The sequence below is a fragment of the Anabrus simplex genome, chromosome 1, assembly GCF_040414725.1.
Source record: "Anabrus simplex isolate iqAnaSimp1 chromosome 1, ASM4041472v1, whole genome shotgun sequence".
NCBI lineage: Eukaryota > Metazoa > Arthropoda > Insecta > Orthoptera > Tettigoniidae > Anabrus > Anabrus simplex.
Genome location: NC_090265.1, coordinates 174,386,982 through 174,404,938, shown reverse-complemented (window position 1 = coordinate 174,404,938; position 17,957 = coordinate 174,386,982). Strand labels below are relative to the sequence as shown.

At 42.1% G+C, this 17,957-nt stretch overlaps 1 non-coding gene across 1 annotated transcript; it reads left to right on the top strand.

The window, feature by feature from the left end:
• The first annotated feature begins 16,937 nt into the window (after positions 1 to 16,937).
• TRNAG-CCC (transfer RNA glycine (anticodon CCC)) lies at positions 16,938 to 17,008 on the top strand. Its single transcript has one exon. It is a non-coding gene; the product is annotated as a tRNA-Gly (tRNA).
• Positions 17,009 to 17,957: the final 949 nt, after the last annotated feature.

Below are 17,957 nucleotides of genomic sequence, written 5' to 3'. Positions count from 1 at the left end.
GACCCGTTTAATTAGAGCTTCCACGATAATAATGGTAATATAATAAAAATAATACCGGGCGAGTTGGCCGTTCGGTTAGGGCCGCGCGGCTGTGAGCTTGTATTCGGGAGATAGTGGGTTCGAATCCCACTGTCGGCAGCCCTGAAGATGGTTTTCCGTGGTTTCCCATTTAAACACCAGGCAAATGATGGTGCTCTACCTTAATTAAGGCCACGGCCGCTTCCTTCCAACTCCTAGGCCTTTCCTATCCCATCGTCGCCATAAGACCTATCTGTGGCACTAGTAAAAATAATAATAATAATAATAATAATAATAATAATAATGGTTCTTACGTTCTACTAACTACCTCTTACGGTTTTTGGAGACGCCGAGGTGCCGGAATTTAGTTCCACTAGAATTTTTTACGTACCAGTAAATCTACCGACACGAGGTTGACGTATTTGAGCACCTTCAAATACCACCGGTCTGAGCCAAGATCAAACCTCCCAAGTTGGGTTCGGAAGGCCAGCACTTTACTCAGCGCGGCACCAATCATCTTGCCGGGCTAAGTGGCTCAGATGGTTGAGGCACTGGCCTTCTGACCCCATCTTGGCAGGTTCGATCTTGGCTCAGTCCGGTAGAATTTGAAGGTGCTTAAGTACGTCAGCCTTGTGTCAGTAGATTTATTGGCACGTGAAGAACTCCTGCAGTACTAAATTCCGGCAACACGGCGTCTCCGAAAACCGTGAAAAGTAGTTAGTGGGACGTAAAGCCAATAACATTATTATTATTATCATCATCTTACCTGCATGGTTCATAGGGGTATCTAACCTGGAGTTCCTCATAGGTACGTTACTAGAGCTTTCAGAGGACGCGCCGTTTCGATTACGCAGAAACATGTGGTTTTTACACGACGGTGCACCACCTGATATAAGCCGCTTACTGCGTGATCATTTGGATCAGACATTTGGCCAATGGTGGATAGGACGACGTAGACCCATCAATTGGACCGCCAGATCTCCAGACCTTAATCCAATGGCTATTTATGTCTGGGGAGAGACAAAAACAAAGTATATCAAACTAAAGTACCGATTTCAGATGACCTCCGAGGACGCAGAGGATATTCGGAACAACGCTGGTATCTTGGTTCGAATGCGTCGCAACTGGATTCAGAGAAGTGATTTTTTTGTTGGTTGCTTTACGTCGCACCGTCACAGACAGTTTCTATGGCGACAATGAGTCAGGAAAGGCCTCGGAATGGGAAGGAAGTGACCGTGACCTTAATTAAGGTTCAGCCCCAGCAATGCCTGGTGTGAAATTGGGAATCCACGGATAACCAACATTGTGGTTCGAACCTCCTATCTCCCGGATGCGAGCTCACAGATGTGCGCACCTTGCCGCACGGCCAACTCGCCTGGTACGAAGTGAAGCCTTCACAGAAGCTCAGGGTGGTCACTTGAACAATTGCTACGGGTTTCACTTTGGTATGTCAGATGTTACACTATTTCTGCAGCGTATTGAGTTGGGAGTTTAGTTCTCAATCGATGTAGTATTTTTGAGTCTCGATAGTTCGATATTCTCATAAATCCTAGTAGAAAAATTGAATTACCGGTAACAGAAAATATAAATCGAGAGTTTCAGTGCGCGATTGCCTTGTACGTTGCGAAAGCTGAACACAACACACGGAAGACGTGCTCGTTAAAACGCTAGTTATTGACCTTGAATCTTGTTCGGCAGTTCCTCACTCGTACACTGCAAGTGGTTTGTATGTGCGTCTGTTGATGTGCATGTTTGATGTTTATACACAAAACCTGTTTGCCACACTTCGTCTTCACGTGCTAACCACAATACGAAGATACAGCTGACTCATCGCCAAGAAACCTGGTTCTGGTCTTACGCATAGTATTCTGTTGTTAACTACTGCGAGCGATGCTGGCACGTGTGAAGTAGATTTCATCTTGTTTTCTCCTGAACCACGCATATTTTACTATTTTATTCCATGCCTTTTAGCTCTTAATGACCTGATAATAATAATAATAATAATAATAATAATAATAATAATAATAATAATAATAATAAGTTAAGAATAATACCGGTAATGTTATTTGCTTTACGTCCCACTAACTACTCTTCCTGTTTCTGGAGGCGCTGTGGTGCTGTAATTTAGTCCCGCAGGAGTTCTTTGTACGTGCCAGTAAATCTACGGACACGAGGCTGACGTATTTGAGCACCTTCGAATACCACCGGACTGAGCCAAGATCGAGCCTGCTAAGTTAGAACCAAGAAACCAGTACTTTAACCGTCTGAGCAACTCAGACTGGCCAGTTTTATTTTGATAAATTTATTAAGCACTGCAAAGGCAGCAGTAAGTTATGCTTTAATTTACCATTACACATATGCTCTTCGTTGGGAAGCACGAAATAATAATGTAAATTTTACGTCCCAATAATTACCTTGACGGTTTTTGGAGACGCCGATATGTTGTACCGCAGGACTTTATAAATGCAAGTAAACCTACAGACACGTAACTGGCGTATTTCAGCAACTTCAAATACCACCGAACTGAGCCTCCATCGAACCTGCCATTTTGGCATCAGAAGACCAAAAACTTTAACAACCGGGCGAGTTGGCCGTGCGGTTAGGAGCGTTCGAACTCCACTGTCGGCAGCCCTGAAGACGGTTACCCGTGGTTAGAATCACAAGTTTTCCCTTTCTGGAAAGAAAAATGTTCCTAGATTGGAGGGAAATTTGAAAATTGAGATTTTAAAAATATATAATATATGAATAAGCCTCAATAACATTTTTCCTCAGTTTTGACCATAGTCACCCCTGGGACCGTAGTCACCCCGGCTGACGGTAATGTTATTTGCGTTACGCCCCACTAACTAATTTTACGGTTTTCGGAGAAGATGAGGTGCGGGAATTTAGTCCCGCAGGAGTTCTTTTTACGTGCCAGTAAATCTACCGGCACGAGTGTGACGAATTTGAGCACCTTCAAATACCACCGGACTGGGCCAGGTTCGAACCTGCGAGGTTGGAGTCAAAAGGCCAGCACCTCAACCGTCTGAGCCACGTAGCCCCGCAGGAAGCTCGAAATGTAGGTAAGTTTAATTTATTTATTTGAATAGCATGTCCATTATTCGCTTGAAGCAAAACGTTCGCTGTGTTTCGATAATTCAATTCCGATGCTACTCATTTGGACTTCCTATCTCATGCTTGCTTTTCGTTGGCGTAAGGAACTTCCGTCTTTCTTCTACCTTTAAGCAATGCACAACGGGGATCGTACCGTATTTTACGTCCCGGCGCGCCTATCCTAGCCAATAATGATATCACACGCTCGTACATATCCCGCACCGAAACAGGTTTTCAAGTCATTTTCACACTCACTAGACCACGGGACTGACGACCACAGATATCCCAATCCCCTAAATGAACCAGTATTAACGCTGACAATTCGATACATCTGCAGGGTCCGAAACCGATGACTAGGGTTGTCTGAAGCCCCCAGAGACGGAAACTAAATACTAATAACAACAAAACCAGCCTGGCGAGAATGTAACGTAACATGCTATACACGGGTAGCAGCCTTCAGCTGTTATCGTAGTTCAGTTGCTCGTAAGCTTAAAACCAATTTGGCAAGTATATTACGTAACATCTCGTGGCCTTGCATAGGTAGCGTTCAGCTGTTACGGTAGTACATTTGCTTCAAAACATAAACACAAACCAGTTTGGCATGGATGGCGCGTGACTTGCCTGTTATCAACGGAAAGCTATTCATTCATAAGAACAAGGCGTACTACCTATTCTAAAAACATCGTATCCCTTTGCTCTAGAAAATAACTTCCGCGGATTACTAAAAGTTTTATATATAGTGTTTCGTCACATCGTTCCCTATTGCTACAAGAAATATCTGCACGTATACCCCTAACAACCTCTATATAAAGTAACATGTCCTGACTGACTGACTGACGGATTCATCATCGCCGAGCCAAAACTACAGGACAAAATGAAATGAAATTTTGAGGATACATTTATAGTAGAATTTAGGTGCTCGGTAAGGAAGGATTTTTTTAATATTCCGTCGCAAAGGGGGTGAAAAGGGGGGTGAAGTTTGAAAATGAGTGTATCTATATCTCAAAACTTTAAAAGTTTACAGATGTAAAAATTGGTATTTAGAATCTCCTTTAAAATTAAGGAAACACATATTTTTTGTTTTCGAAAAATCCAAATAGGAGGGATGAGAAAAGGTGAAAATGATTTTAATGCATTTAATGAGGATACTTATATCTCAGAAACTGGAGATATTACAGTCCTGAAAATTGGTATTTGGGATCTCCTTTGAAAATGAAGAAACGCGTATTTTTTGTTTTTGGAAAATCCAATTAATCGGAGGGTAAATAGGGGGTGAACTTTTAAATTGAGTGTATCTATATCTCAAAACTCTATAAGTTTACAGATGTAAAAATTGGTATTTAGAATTTCTTTTAAAAATAAAGAAACACGAATTTTTTGTTTTGGAAAATTTCTATAGAAAGGGTGAAAAAGGGGTCGAATGCCTTTAATGAGGATACTAACATATCACAAACTGAAGGTGTTATTGACCTGAAAATTGGTATTTGGGATCTCCTTTAAAAATAAAGAAACATGTATTTTTTGTTTTCGGAAAATTCAATTAATGACCGGGGGAAGTGAAAAGGGGGTGAATTTTTAAAATGAGTGTACCTAGGCCTATATCTCAAAACATTTAAAGTTTACAGATGTAAAAATAGGTATTTAGAATCCCCTTTAAAAATAAAGAAACATATTTCTTTGTTTTCAGAAAATCCCAATAGGAGGGGTGAAAAAGTGGTTGAATGCCATAAATGCCTTAAATGAGGCATTGGTATTTAGAAATAGAAGATATTACAGACATGGATATTGGTATTTGGAATCTCCTTTAAAAACAAAGAAACGTATTTTTTTCTTTTGGGAAAATCCAATTAATGTGGGTTAAACAGGAGTGACAAATTAGGGTGAATTTTTAGAAAGACTATATCTACAGTATATCTCATAAACGTAAAATGTTACAGACGTAAAAATTAGTGTTTGGAATCTCCTGTAAAAGTAAAGAAACATAGGTGCTTTATTTTTGGAAACTCCACTTAAGGGGAACTAAAAAGAGTGAAATTTTAAAATGAGCATTTCTAGAGTATATCTCAAAGACATAACATGTGACCGAAGTGAAAAATAGTATTTTTAATCTCTATTAAAAATAAACATGTATACTTTTTATTCTCTGAAAAACCACTTGGGTAGAGGGTTAAAACTGTCTGAAAATGGAGTTGAATTCTTTTCATTAGGATACTGATATCTCAAAAGCTGAAGATGTTACAGACATGAAATTTGGTATTTGGAATCTCCTTTAAAAATAAATAAATATCTATTTTTTGTTTTCGGAAATCCACCTAAGGAGGGGGGAGGGGAATTGAAAAATTAGTTGCATTATTTGTATGATGATACTATTATCTCAAAAAGGAAAGATTTTGCAGACGTGAAAATTGGTATTTGGAATCTGCTTTAAAATTAAAGAAACACGTATTCATCGAAATCCAATGAAGTGATGGTTCATGTTTCTGGGTTACAGTAGTCATGTCCTAATTCGTGAACCATGGGCAACGGCTGAGTGGCCTAGTAAGTGGTCCTGAGAGTCGGGATACCAGTTGCTATGGAAAGGGAGAGGGCATCTCGGACATATTCTGAGTCGTGGCCTTCCTTGTGCTCAGGCGGCTAGGACTATACAATTCACCGGTGGTCCATAACCCGTTAGAGGAGAGATCCTCACTTGGACTATATGTAAGTAGGAAAGCATCCTGCTTCATGAATTTACCGAGCTCAGAACACTTTAAGCAAGCCTCGGATCTATGGGAGTAATGGAGTCCCACTCCCATTTGACAGGCGAGGGACTCCTTGGAAACAACTTGGCGAACGAAATGGAATTCGATGGGGAGCTATCAGTATTAATGGGGCTTATGGAAGAAAGAAGGTAGTACTGCCTGAGTCAGCAAAGAGGATGCATTTGGATGTGCTAGGAGTAAGTGATATTCGGGTAAGGGCAGATAATGAGGAAGAGATAGGAGATAATAAAGTGTACATGACGGGTGTTAGAAAGGGGAAGGCAGAGTCTGGGGTAGGGCTCTTCATCAGGAATACCATTGCACGCAACATAGTTTCTGTTAGGCACGTAAATGAGCGAATGATCTGGGTAGATTTGTCAGTTGGAGGAATTAGGACAAGAATTGTGGCCGTGTATTCACCATGTGAGGGTGCAGATGGGGATGAAGTTGACTAGTTTTATGATTCATTGAGTAACATCGTGATCAGGGTCAACAGCAAGGATAGAATTGTGCTAATGGGCGATTTCAATGCGAGAGCTGGGAATAGAACTGAAGGATACGAAAGGGTGATTGGTAAATGTGGGGAAGATATGGAAGCTAATGGGAATGGGAAGAGTTTGCTGGACTTCTGTACTAGTATGGGTTTAGCTGTTACGAATACATTCTTCAAGCATAAGGCTATTCACCGCTACACATGGGAGGCTAGGGATACCAGATCCATAATAGACTATATCTTAACAGACTTTGAATTCAGAAAATCTGTTAGGAATGTACGAGTTTTTCGCGGATTTTTCGATGATGCAGACCACTATCTGATCTGTAGTGAACTAAGTATCTCTAGGCCTAGGGTAAAGAAAGTGAAATCTGTCTGCAAACGAATAAGGGTAGAAAATCTCCAGGACGAGGAAATTAGACAGAAATACATGGATATGATTAGTGAGAAGTTTCGAACAGTAGACAGTAAGCAGGTTCAGGATATAGAAAGTGAATGGGTGGCATACAGGGATGCTGTAGTAGAAACAACAAGGGAATGCCTAGGAACAACTGTGTGTAAAGATGGGAAAAGGCGAACATCTTGGTGGAATGATGAAGTGAGAACAGCCTGTAAACGTAAAAAGAAGGCTTATCAGAAATGGCTCCAAACAAGGGCCAAGGCAGACAGGGATTTGTACGTAGATGAAAGAAACAGAGCGAAACAAATAGTTGTTGAATCCAAAAAGAACTCATGGGAAGATTTTGGTAATAACCTGGAAAGGCTAGGTCAAGCAGCAGGGAAACCTTTCTGGACAGTAATAAAGAATCTTAGGAAGGGAGGGAAAAAGGAAATGAACAGTGTTTTGAGTAATTCAGGTGAACTCATAACAGATCCCAGGGAATCGCTGGAGAGGGGGAGGGAATATTTTGAACATCTTCTCAATGTAAAAGGAAATCATCATGGTGGTGTTGCAAACAGCCAAGCTCATGGGGAGGAGGAAAATGATTTTGGTGAAATAATGCTTGAGGAAGTGGAAAGGATAGTAAATAAACTCCATTGTAATATGGCAGCAGGAATAGATGAAATTAGACCTGAAATGGTGAAGTATGGTGGGAAGGCAGGGATGAAATTGCTTCATTGAGTAGTAAAATTAGCGTGGATTGTTGGTAAGGTACCTTCAGATTGGACAAAAGCAGTAATTTTACCTATCTATAAGCAAGGGAACAGGAAGGATTGCAACAACTATCGAGGTATCTCATTGATTAGTATACCAGGCAAAGTATTCACTGGCATCTTGGAAGGGAGGGTGCGATCAGTCGTTGAGAGGAAGTTGGATGAAAACCAGTGTGGTTTCAGACCACAGAGAGGCTGTCAGGATCAGATTTTCAGTATGCGCCAGGTAATTGAAAAATGCTACGAGAGGAATAGGCAGTTGTGTTTATGTTTCGTAGATCTAGAGAAAGCATATGACACGGTACCGAGGGAAAAGATGTTCGCCATACTGGGGGACTATGGAATTAAAGGTAGATTATTAAAATCAATCAAAGGCATTTATGTTGACAATTGGGCTTCCGTTAGAATTGATGGTAGAATGAGTTCTTGGTTCAGGGTACTTACAGGAGTTAGACAAGGCGATAATGTTTCACCTTTGCTGTTCGTAGTTTACATGGATCATCTGCTGAAAGGTATAAAATGGCAGGGAGGGATTCAGTTACGTGGAAACGTAGTAAGCAGTTTGGCCTATACTGACGATTTGGTCTTAATGGCAGACTGTGCCGGAAGCCTGCAGTCTAATATCTTGGAACTTGAAAATAAGTGCAATGAGTATGCTATGAAAATTAGCCTCTCGAAGACTAAATTGATGTCAGTAGGAAAGAAATTCAACAGAATTGAATGTCAGATTGTTGAAACAAAGCTAGAACAGGTCGATAATTTCAAGTATTTAGGTTGTGTGTTCTCCCAGGGTGGTAATTTAGTGAGATTGAATCAAGGTGTAGTAAAGCTAATGCAGTGAGCTCGCAGTTGCGATCAGCAGTATTCTGTAAGAAGGAAGTAAGCTCCCAGACGAAACTATCTTTACATCGGTCTGTTTTCAGACCAACTTTGCTTTACGGGAGCGAAAGCTGGGTGAACTCAGGATATCTTATTCATAAGTTAGAAGTAACAGACATGAAAGTAGCAAGAATGATTGCTGGTACAAACCGGTGGGAACAATGGCAGGAGGTACTCGGAATGAGGAGATAAATGCTAATTTAGGAATGAACTCGATGGATGAAGCTGTACGCATAAACCGGCTTCGGTGGTGGAGTCATGTGAGGCGAATGGAGTAGGATAGGTTACCTAGGAGAATAATGGACTCTGTTATGGAGGGTAAGAGAAGTAGAGGGAGACCAAGACGACGATGGTTAGACTCGGTTTCTAACGATTTAAAGATAAGAGGTATAGAACTAAATGAGACCACAACACTAGTTGCAAATCGAGGATTGTGGCGACGTTTAGTAAATTCTCAGAGGCTTGCAGACTGAACGCTGAAAGGCATAACAGTCTATAATGATAATGTATGTATGTATTGAATTAATTTTATGAGGATACTTACTTCTAACAAAAGTTAAAGTTGTTACAGACATGTAAATTGGTATTTCGATCTCCTTAAAAACAAAGAGAAAAGCGTTTTGGGGCGGAAACCATTTTGGGGTCGGGGTGAAAAGGAGTTGAATTCCTTTTATGAGGACACATATCTCTAAAACTGAAGATGTTAGAGTCGTGATAATTGGTATTTAGAAGATCCTTTACTATTAAAGAAACAAGTAGTTTTTGCCGGAAAATTCACTTAAGGGGGGTGGGGGTGAAAGGAATTGAGAAGAAAAGTGAATTCTTTTTATTGGGATACTTACATCTCAGAACTGAAGGTAACAGACATGAACATTGGTATTCGGAATCTCCTTTAAACATAAGGAAACACCTCTTCATTTTTTGGGGAAGGGGTGAAAAGGGAGTTGAGACCAATTGATTTTACTGTTCATAATGTACTTATTCTGATCATAAACTGATAATTTTTAATCTTTCCTGGGTTCGTTTTCAAGAGCCATCTTTTCCTTTGAAGAACATAATGTTAGATTACAGTAGATTGTGCTGGCATATAAATAAAAATTTAAACACATTTGAAATAAACGATAGGAATGAAATTGACCGTTCACCTCTATAATAAGGTCAATAATACACGGAAGTATATCATTCGTGTCGCCAGAAATCTTACACACTTAACTACGCGCGACGATGGTGCTGGTGACATTGTCAGCAATGACAATGGTAGCAGATATAATTTACCGCCAAGTAGCGGTCTTGCATATTGCTGTGGGCTCCAGAACATCAATAATAATAATAATAATAATATAATAATAATAATAATAATAATAATAATAATAATAATAATAATAATAATAATGTTCTGGGCCGTCGGCAAAATGTGCGGACCGCGCTGGAAACGGGTCCTGGCCAGTTAATGACTACTATTGCAGTCCGGTAGCGGGTTCAGTACCGTCAAGGCACCCAAGACGACACCACGCCGGATCTCTTCAAGGATTAGATCCATATTAAAAATTCTTATAGGAAAAGATGGCAAGGAATTAGGGACCCAAATGACCGGGTGGAATACCTGGACCTAACCCGGAAAGTACGAAATCGATTGCTGGAAAGAAAGACAGAAAAATTGGAGGAATTTTGCCGTAGTCTCTCAGAAAACGAGACAGATCACGAATTTTGGTGGATCCTCTCAGAAAACGAGTTAGATCGCGAATTTTGGCAGATTATATATAAAACGTTAAGCATTCAATTATAAATTTCATTATAATACCGTGGCGAAGCACGGGTATCTTGCTAGTCTTTAATAAGAAGGTATCTCTCAGCCCTTTTCGTAAGTTATTACATAGACGGACTTTACAGTCTCTACCTTCGCAAAAGATGTCTTCCCAGAACTGATCACGCAGTTAAGGAAATAAATGCCAGTAGTTGACCTCGCTGGTCTCGTAGATGGATAACAACCTCAGTCCGTTCCTATTGTCATTCTCTCACATTCGGTCAGATTTTCTCCAGGTTCTCCAGTTCTCTGTGGACTGGTGGTGGTTGTTGGTTAGGCGTTAGGTATCCGGGGCTCGAGTCTTCTGGACCGAAGCGAGCGTAGCCTTAATTAAGGTACCGCCCCAAGGTTTGCCTGGTGTAAAAATGGTGAACCAAAAAAAATATTTTTAAGGCTGCCGACAGTGCGGTTCGAGCGCACTATCTCCCGAATGCAAGTATGTATATACTATTATTAGATGAAGAGTTTTTAAGGGTTTCTTTGATAACTTAATATCGACTGAACTCCGTTAATGAAATATAGTGAAAGAGTGAATGAATTCATTATAAGTGCTTTCACCTTTTCTGTGTGATGTCTCGTACCTCACTTGCGATTGACTCAAGAGTGACTCACTGCTCACTTCGAAGCTAGTGAGATCCTCATTTTCAATCTTCTGTTGAGAAATGCCTTGATGTTGACATATTCGACTGTTAATATTGCGACAATGAAGGCTGAGCGAAAAGTGAGGCCAGCGGTAGGCTGCAGTGCCGGCGCAGCTGTGTCAATGCATTCAGGACCATGAGTAAGCAAAACAAGAACCCCGGCGATTTGTTATGGCTCGCGAAGAGGTAGGTCTTTGGATGTAGCTGAATGCAGGCTAACAATTGAGCGGACACCAAAGATTATTTGAAAGTGGAAACTATGAGTATGGTCCCCTTGTTTTCTATGTAAAAAGGTGAAGTAGTAAATAATGAGTCAGTCCTGAGTCAATCGCAAGTGAGTTACGATACATCACAAGTCAGTGCGTCTGTGCGGAGTAAGATGGTCTTGATTACGCAGAGCAGTTGAGAAGTGAACTGCTCTGGGAACGATATTGCGCTGTGACAGAGCAACAGTTCGACACGTCAGAGAACTGTGTGTTCAATCGCCTTCATGAGTATAAACTGCGTGAAGTGGTGAACTCTAAAGCTATATCTCTTAGTTGTTATTTTACTTTAAGCACACTGAAAACCAGTCAGAGTACCATTAAAGATCTTATAATTTTGTAGCTTAGGTTTATATCGTACTTTCTCGAAATGGAGATCTAGTGGAATATGAACAAGGATGATTTACACAGGCTGATACAAAAGAAGTGGGTGAGTAAAGTAGCAGCATGATACGAGTCGTATACCTCATACCTTGCATCCGCGCAATAGTGCTTTCGAAACCTACCGTTTTTACATTAGCAAGTGTTGAAGTTGTGTGCTCATTATGATCATGGCCGGCTCCTTTCCAGTCCTAGACTAATCTTATCACACTGTACCACTGATAGGGATAAATACATGAATTTACATGTATCACATCATAAGGATGGGCCGGGAACCAGTAACAGAGAAGATCCTCAACCAAAATCCTGGCGGCCAACGAACACGAGGGAGACCAATGACAAGATGGCTGGACAACGTCACGGGATATCTTCAGGCGGTATGGATCCGGGGCTGAAAAAGGAGAGCTCTGGTCCGAAAGAAGTAGGCGATTGCACTTGGATACTCCAGGTCTCTTTATCGGCTGTAACGCTAAAAGAGTGAGTGATGTTTCCTATGAGTAAAGCATTTTTTGAGCTTCTTCTTCCGTCGAATTTTCCACACGCTTGTGCGAATTTCGTCGCATTTGTGGCCAAAGTCCGGTTTTATGGCAGGTTGTCTTGTCTGCCGTAATTCTATGTGGCTTTCTATTGCGTGTTTCAGTGGTAATTGGTTGTGGGGCGTCTTCGTGTACAGGAATAGGAGTGGAGACAAAAAAGCTCAGCATCTGAGTCAGAGGAATTAGTAAGACGCGACTAGAAACCACGATCTGGCCTGGGACACCTTGAATCAAGGGCCGGAATGCTGACCATTCAATCTGGTAGACAGACTAAGGGCACTCTTTGAGCATTTGCTCGGTCCGACGCAATGACTGAATGGCATTATTTGCTAGTTTGGGATCTCGGTGTTCATGTTGTCTCAAAAAATGTAACTTGCACAGAACACATGACACTATCTTCCACCAGAATAACACGCGGTTTTCCGTACACGACAGATGCAGTCCTCTGACATAGAACGGTCTGAATTTCAATGGCTGCCTCATAATAGCTAAAAAAAATTAATATATAGAATGTGTACGAATTTGAAATATAACATCACAGAAATTCATTTTGGTTATAGTCGATGGTGAGTTTCGAAATCATCTCCTTGAAGCTATGGCTGGGAAAAGTATCCTATATATCAGGGCCATCCAAACAGCGCTCCCCGAGCACTGGCGCTCTGGCCGCGCTCTAAGCCAGTGCTCCGAGCGCTTTGGGGGAAGGTAGTTTCGGTAGTGGTGGGAGGAGTTTGGCCGGCTGAGCGAGTGGTCTGCCCACCGCACCGAAACGAGCAGCCGATCCCTCAGTCGCTAGTCTAGCCCAATGCGCTTTGTTGACAGCGTGTAACTAAATCAGTTTCACAGTTTTCATGACTCAACATCATACGAAAAAAGGAGTGGTGAAGCAGCAGCCTTTAAAGCAGAATTGGAAATTTGATTTTTCTGTACAGCTTATAAAGGGCATACCAAATATTTAGTGTGCCACCGAGATTTAATGTGTATAAAGAAACGCAATTTGGAACGGCACTACAGTGCACACCACAGGGATGATTTGACAGACGCCAGTCTCCAATCGAATTTGGAAGCACTATTCCATAAGTATTATTGTTTTAATTTTTAAATGCTTGTTTACAAACGGGAATGAAAAAATGATTGAATTATCTGAAGAACACTAAAATTGTGACTTGATGTATTTTTGTCTGACAGGAGATTGAGGAGAGTGAGGATGGTGGACCCATTTTACGAGCAAGGTACAAATGTTCGCTGCAAATTGCCAAAGCTGGGAAGCCCTTCACGGAAGGGAATTTAATCAAGGAGTGCCTAATGGACGCAGTGACATGCATTTATCCTATGGAGCTAGTTGAGAAATTTGACAAACTCTCTCTTTCTCCTCAAACTGTGGCTCGCAGAACAGATGATATGGCCGTTGATATGGAACAGCAATTAATGGAGAAGGCAGCAAATTTTGTATCCTTTTCTATCCCCCTCGACTAATCAACCGACATTGCAGGCACAGCTCAGCTCGTTATTTTCATTCGAGGGGTGGATGACGATTTCCTAGACTTGGTAGTTCTCAAAGACACCACTACCGGTTTCGATATTTTCCAAGCTGTGGAGGGTGTTTTTGAGTCAATGGGATTAAATGGGAGCGGTTGACGAGTTTAACGACGGATGGAGCTCCTGCTTTACGTGGTCTACGCACGGGGTTCCTCAGTTATGTAAAGTTAAAAATGGCTGAGAGCGGTAGTACCCTAATGGCGGCGATCCATTGCTTGATACAGCAGGAGGCAATCTGTGCAAAAGTCGCCAAGCTTAAAGACGTAATGGGAACAGTTGTGCGAATGGTAAATTTTCTTCGCTCCCATGGACTCACGCACCGTCAATTCAACGAGTTCTTGGATGACATCGAAGCGGAGTATCCGGGTATCCCGTACCATGCAGAAGTAAGATGGCCGAGCAAGGTGAAGGTGCTTCATCGTGTTTTGTGCTTGCGGAACGCAATAGATACATTTTGTGACATGGAAGGGCGGCCTGAAGTTCTTTTGCGTGATCCTAAGTGGGTGGGGGACTTGGCAATTTTAAGCGACATTACTGCCCAACTGAGTACTTTGAACACTTCGCTTCAGGGCGAAAAGCACAATATCTGCGATTTGCTGGAAAAATTCAAGCGTTCAAAAGAAAATTAATTTTGTGCGAAAACCAGTTGCGTGCAAGGAACACATGACATTTTCCATTGCTTGAAACAGTGAGAGAAAGTGTCGACTTTGATGAGTACTTGCAGGTAATTCGCCAATTACAAGAAGAGTTTGAAAAGAGATTTTCCGAGTTATTAGAACTCCAAGCGGTGTTAGATGTATTTGTTCGACCATTTTCTCTTAGTGAAAACAGTGCTCCACAGCTATTTCAATTAGAGTTGATTGAACTGCAGTGCAGTGTTCGACTTAACTAATATACTTATGCTGGACATGACATGAAGACACTGAGGATGGCTACTGGGTGGCCCTATCCGAGGGGGTCACATATCCGGAGTATCCGACGGACTTCATGGCATGTCCAAGGAGTACGATTAGGAGTGGAATGGTGAGAAGGAAAACATTGTCATCTGGTTAGTTCTTGGGGCCTTCAGGAGGTCTCCACGGGAAGGGCCGGTCGAGTCATCACTGGGAGGGTGACCTTCTTCTCACCAGGGGTGATGACTTGGCCGGACGGTAGGTTATTATGTGGTGTTCTTTTCTTTTTGTTTCTGTTTATAAACTGTGGTGTTCTTTTATTTCTTTTATGTATATTAACTATGTCTGTTTGTTTTAAAGTTAGTAGTAGTTTGTGTGTGTGGCTTAAGATGAACGCTGTTATTTTTCTCATTCAACGGTTCGATTGGGTATTTGTTTACTGTGATCTTGAGAAAAATAATAATAAAGAATAAAGAATGTTCGTCTTAAAGACCGCTTTCTAATGTCACGAAATTTAGAATAATTGTACAGCTGCTTTCCGCAAGAAGAATACCCCCTTTTTTTATGAACATGCATGTAAAGTTCTGTCAAAGTTCGGCTCAACGTACATTTGTGAGCGTTTCTTTCCGGTTCTTAAGCTTACCAAAAGTAACATCGTGCAACGATGAGCGATAGAAACTTGCACAATTGTTTAAGAATAACTGTGTCCAGAAATATTGTAGGCCTACTCAATGTGGAAAAGATTGTTTGCTCCAAAAGTAAAAGCTCGTAAAAACGACTGAGCAAAAGTCACTCAAGGTCTGTAGTATCTGTTCATAATGGTACAATTTTGTTGAATTTTCCTCTCAGATATGCTCTAATTTCAGTTTTGAATAAATCCATTATTCTTTACCTAACACTTGATTTCGTTTCCTGCATATTCCATACATCGGAGTACCTTTCGATTTGTATATGCGGTATATTTGTTATGGCAAAACAGTCCTATCAATATGATGTCAACAATCCCACAGAAGCCGTCGGCCGCACCACTGTACATACGTATCTAGCCAGCGTGGTCCAAACATCGTCCGTCTCAGGTCCCCACGCTGCCACACTGTAGTGGTGGTAGGGGAAGGAGCGCTAGTCAGACTGCCCAGTGCTCCCCGAGCGCGGGCGCGCTCTCTGGGCGCAATGACTGGATGGCCCTGCTAAACATATTACGCTATCTAACCTGTTATAAGCTTACGATTAAGGAAAATCATACCATTAAAGTACGGTTTGTAGCACCGTGAACATTTAAAAAAATAAAACAGGGAAATTTCATCACATGAATCCGCCTCAGTGGAGTAGTGGTTAGTGTGATTAGCTGTCACTCTCGGAGGCCCGGGTTCGATTCCCAGCTCTGGCACGAAATTTAAAAAGTGGTATGGGGGCTGTAACGGGGTCCACTCAGCCTCGGGAGGTCACATGCTTAGAGGGGGGTTCGATTCCCACTTCAAGTGGTTTCCCGTGGTTTTCAACTTTTCCTGCAGGCAAATGCCAGGATAGTACCTAACTTAAGGCCACGGCCGCTTCCTTCCCTCTTTTTTGTCTATCACTTCCGATCTTCCCATCCCACCACAAGGCCCCTGTTAAGCATAGCAGGTGAGGCGGCTTGGGCGAAGTACTGCTCGTCCTTCCCTGCTGTTTTCTCCGACCCAAAGTATCATGCTCCGGGACACAGCCCTTGAGGCTGTAGCGGTGGGATTCCTTACTGAGTCCCGGGGAAAACCAACCCTGGAGAGTAAACGGATTAAAAAAGAAAGAAAGAAAGAAAGAAAGAAAGAAAGAAGTTTCGCATGATCCGAACTGTTGCCCATCTGAGAATGTCATAGACGCAGTCATAAGTTATTTCGAAGCAAGCCAGAATCGAACTAGCAATCTTAAAGGCATAACCCAGCTTTTATTCAACTGAACTTGGGCCGATGGCCTTCGATGTTAGGCCCCTTAAAACAACAAGCACCGGGCGAGTTGGCCGTGCGCGTAGAGGCGCGCGGCTGTGAGCTTGCATCCGGGAGATAGTAGGTTCGAATCCCACTATCGGCAGCCCTGAAGATGGTTTTCCGTGGTTTCCCATTTTCACACCAGGCAAATGCTGGGGCTGTACCTTAATTAAGGCCACGGTCGCTTCCTTCCAACTCCTAGGCCTTTACCATCCCATCGTCGCCATAAGACCTATCTGTGTCGGTGCGACGTAAAGCCCCTAGCAAAAAAAAAAAAACCAACAAGCATCATCATCAACATCATATTCAACTGAAGTAGTCAGGTTAAACGAAACGAACTAGTTGCTAACGCCAAATGATCGGCCAGTTCTAAAAATGTCTTCGAGATGTTGGCCAGCTCTGTTTTACAGCGCACCTGGTGCTGTCATTAGTATCTGAAAAGGCTGCGCACAACAATGGGTCCCAGAAAACATACTACTGTTGTACTGCCACATTAATGATAAGAAACTGGTGACAGAGTGCGCAGCACTACAGCGCAACAGAGCACTGCTGGTGTAGTGGTATCATGCAAGATTCCCATTCTTGCGACCCGGGTTCGATTCCCGGGCAGTGCAGGTAGTTTTTTATTGTTCTGAAGCGTGTATTGCTTCATCAGAATGTATTATATAGTTAAAAATATGTTACTGGTTACAGTCAATATAAAGTTACGTTATTATTATTATTGTTTTTATAGATGCCAAAGTGCCAGAAATTAGTCCCACATGAGCTTTCCTACTTGCCTATTAATCTACCGACACGAGGCTGGTTTTTGGAAGTACCGGTACTACCAGACCGCACTAGAATCAAACTCGACAACTTAAGATCAGAAAGCCAGCACTCTTCTCTCTGGGCCACTCAGCCCGGCCCGTCAGAATAATTGTATACGTTATTCATATTTAATCTAAATATCGCATGCCTCTGTGGTGTAGTAGTTAGAACCCGGAGGTCCGGCTTCGATTCCCGGCCCTACCACGAAATTTAAAAAATGGCACGAAGGCTAGAATGAGGTCAGCTCAGCCTCGGGAGGTCATCTGAGTAAAGGGGATTCGATTCCCTCCTCAGTCATCCTTGAAATGGTTTTCCGTAGTTTCTCACTTCTCCTCCAGGCAAATGCCGGGTAGTACCTAACATAAGGCCACGGCCGCGTCCTTCTCTCTTCATTTTCTATCCCTTCCAATCTTCCCACACCCCTTATAAGATCCCTGTTCTGTATAGAATGTGAGGCCACCAGGGGCGGTGCGTGGTATTGTTGCAGGTTTGCACAACTCCCAATAATTTTACGCTTCATTTGTCGTCTTTTCTTCCTATTTTACAGTTTAATAAACCTAACATGTACTCTAAAATGTGTTAAAACCAAGCACCTTTTGTCGTTCGATGTACTAATACTTCGTAACGAACCATTAAACTATGCCGTCTTCCAATCAAACTCAGGGGGTTGACTTTCCTACGCCAAACTCCCTAGCGCACAGCGCGCCGCTATTTAGTTTCAGCAGGGTCAAGCCTAAGCCTGAATACGATATATAG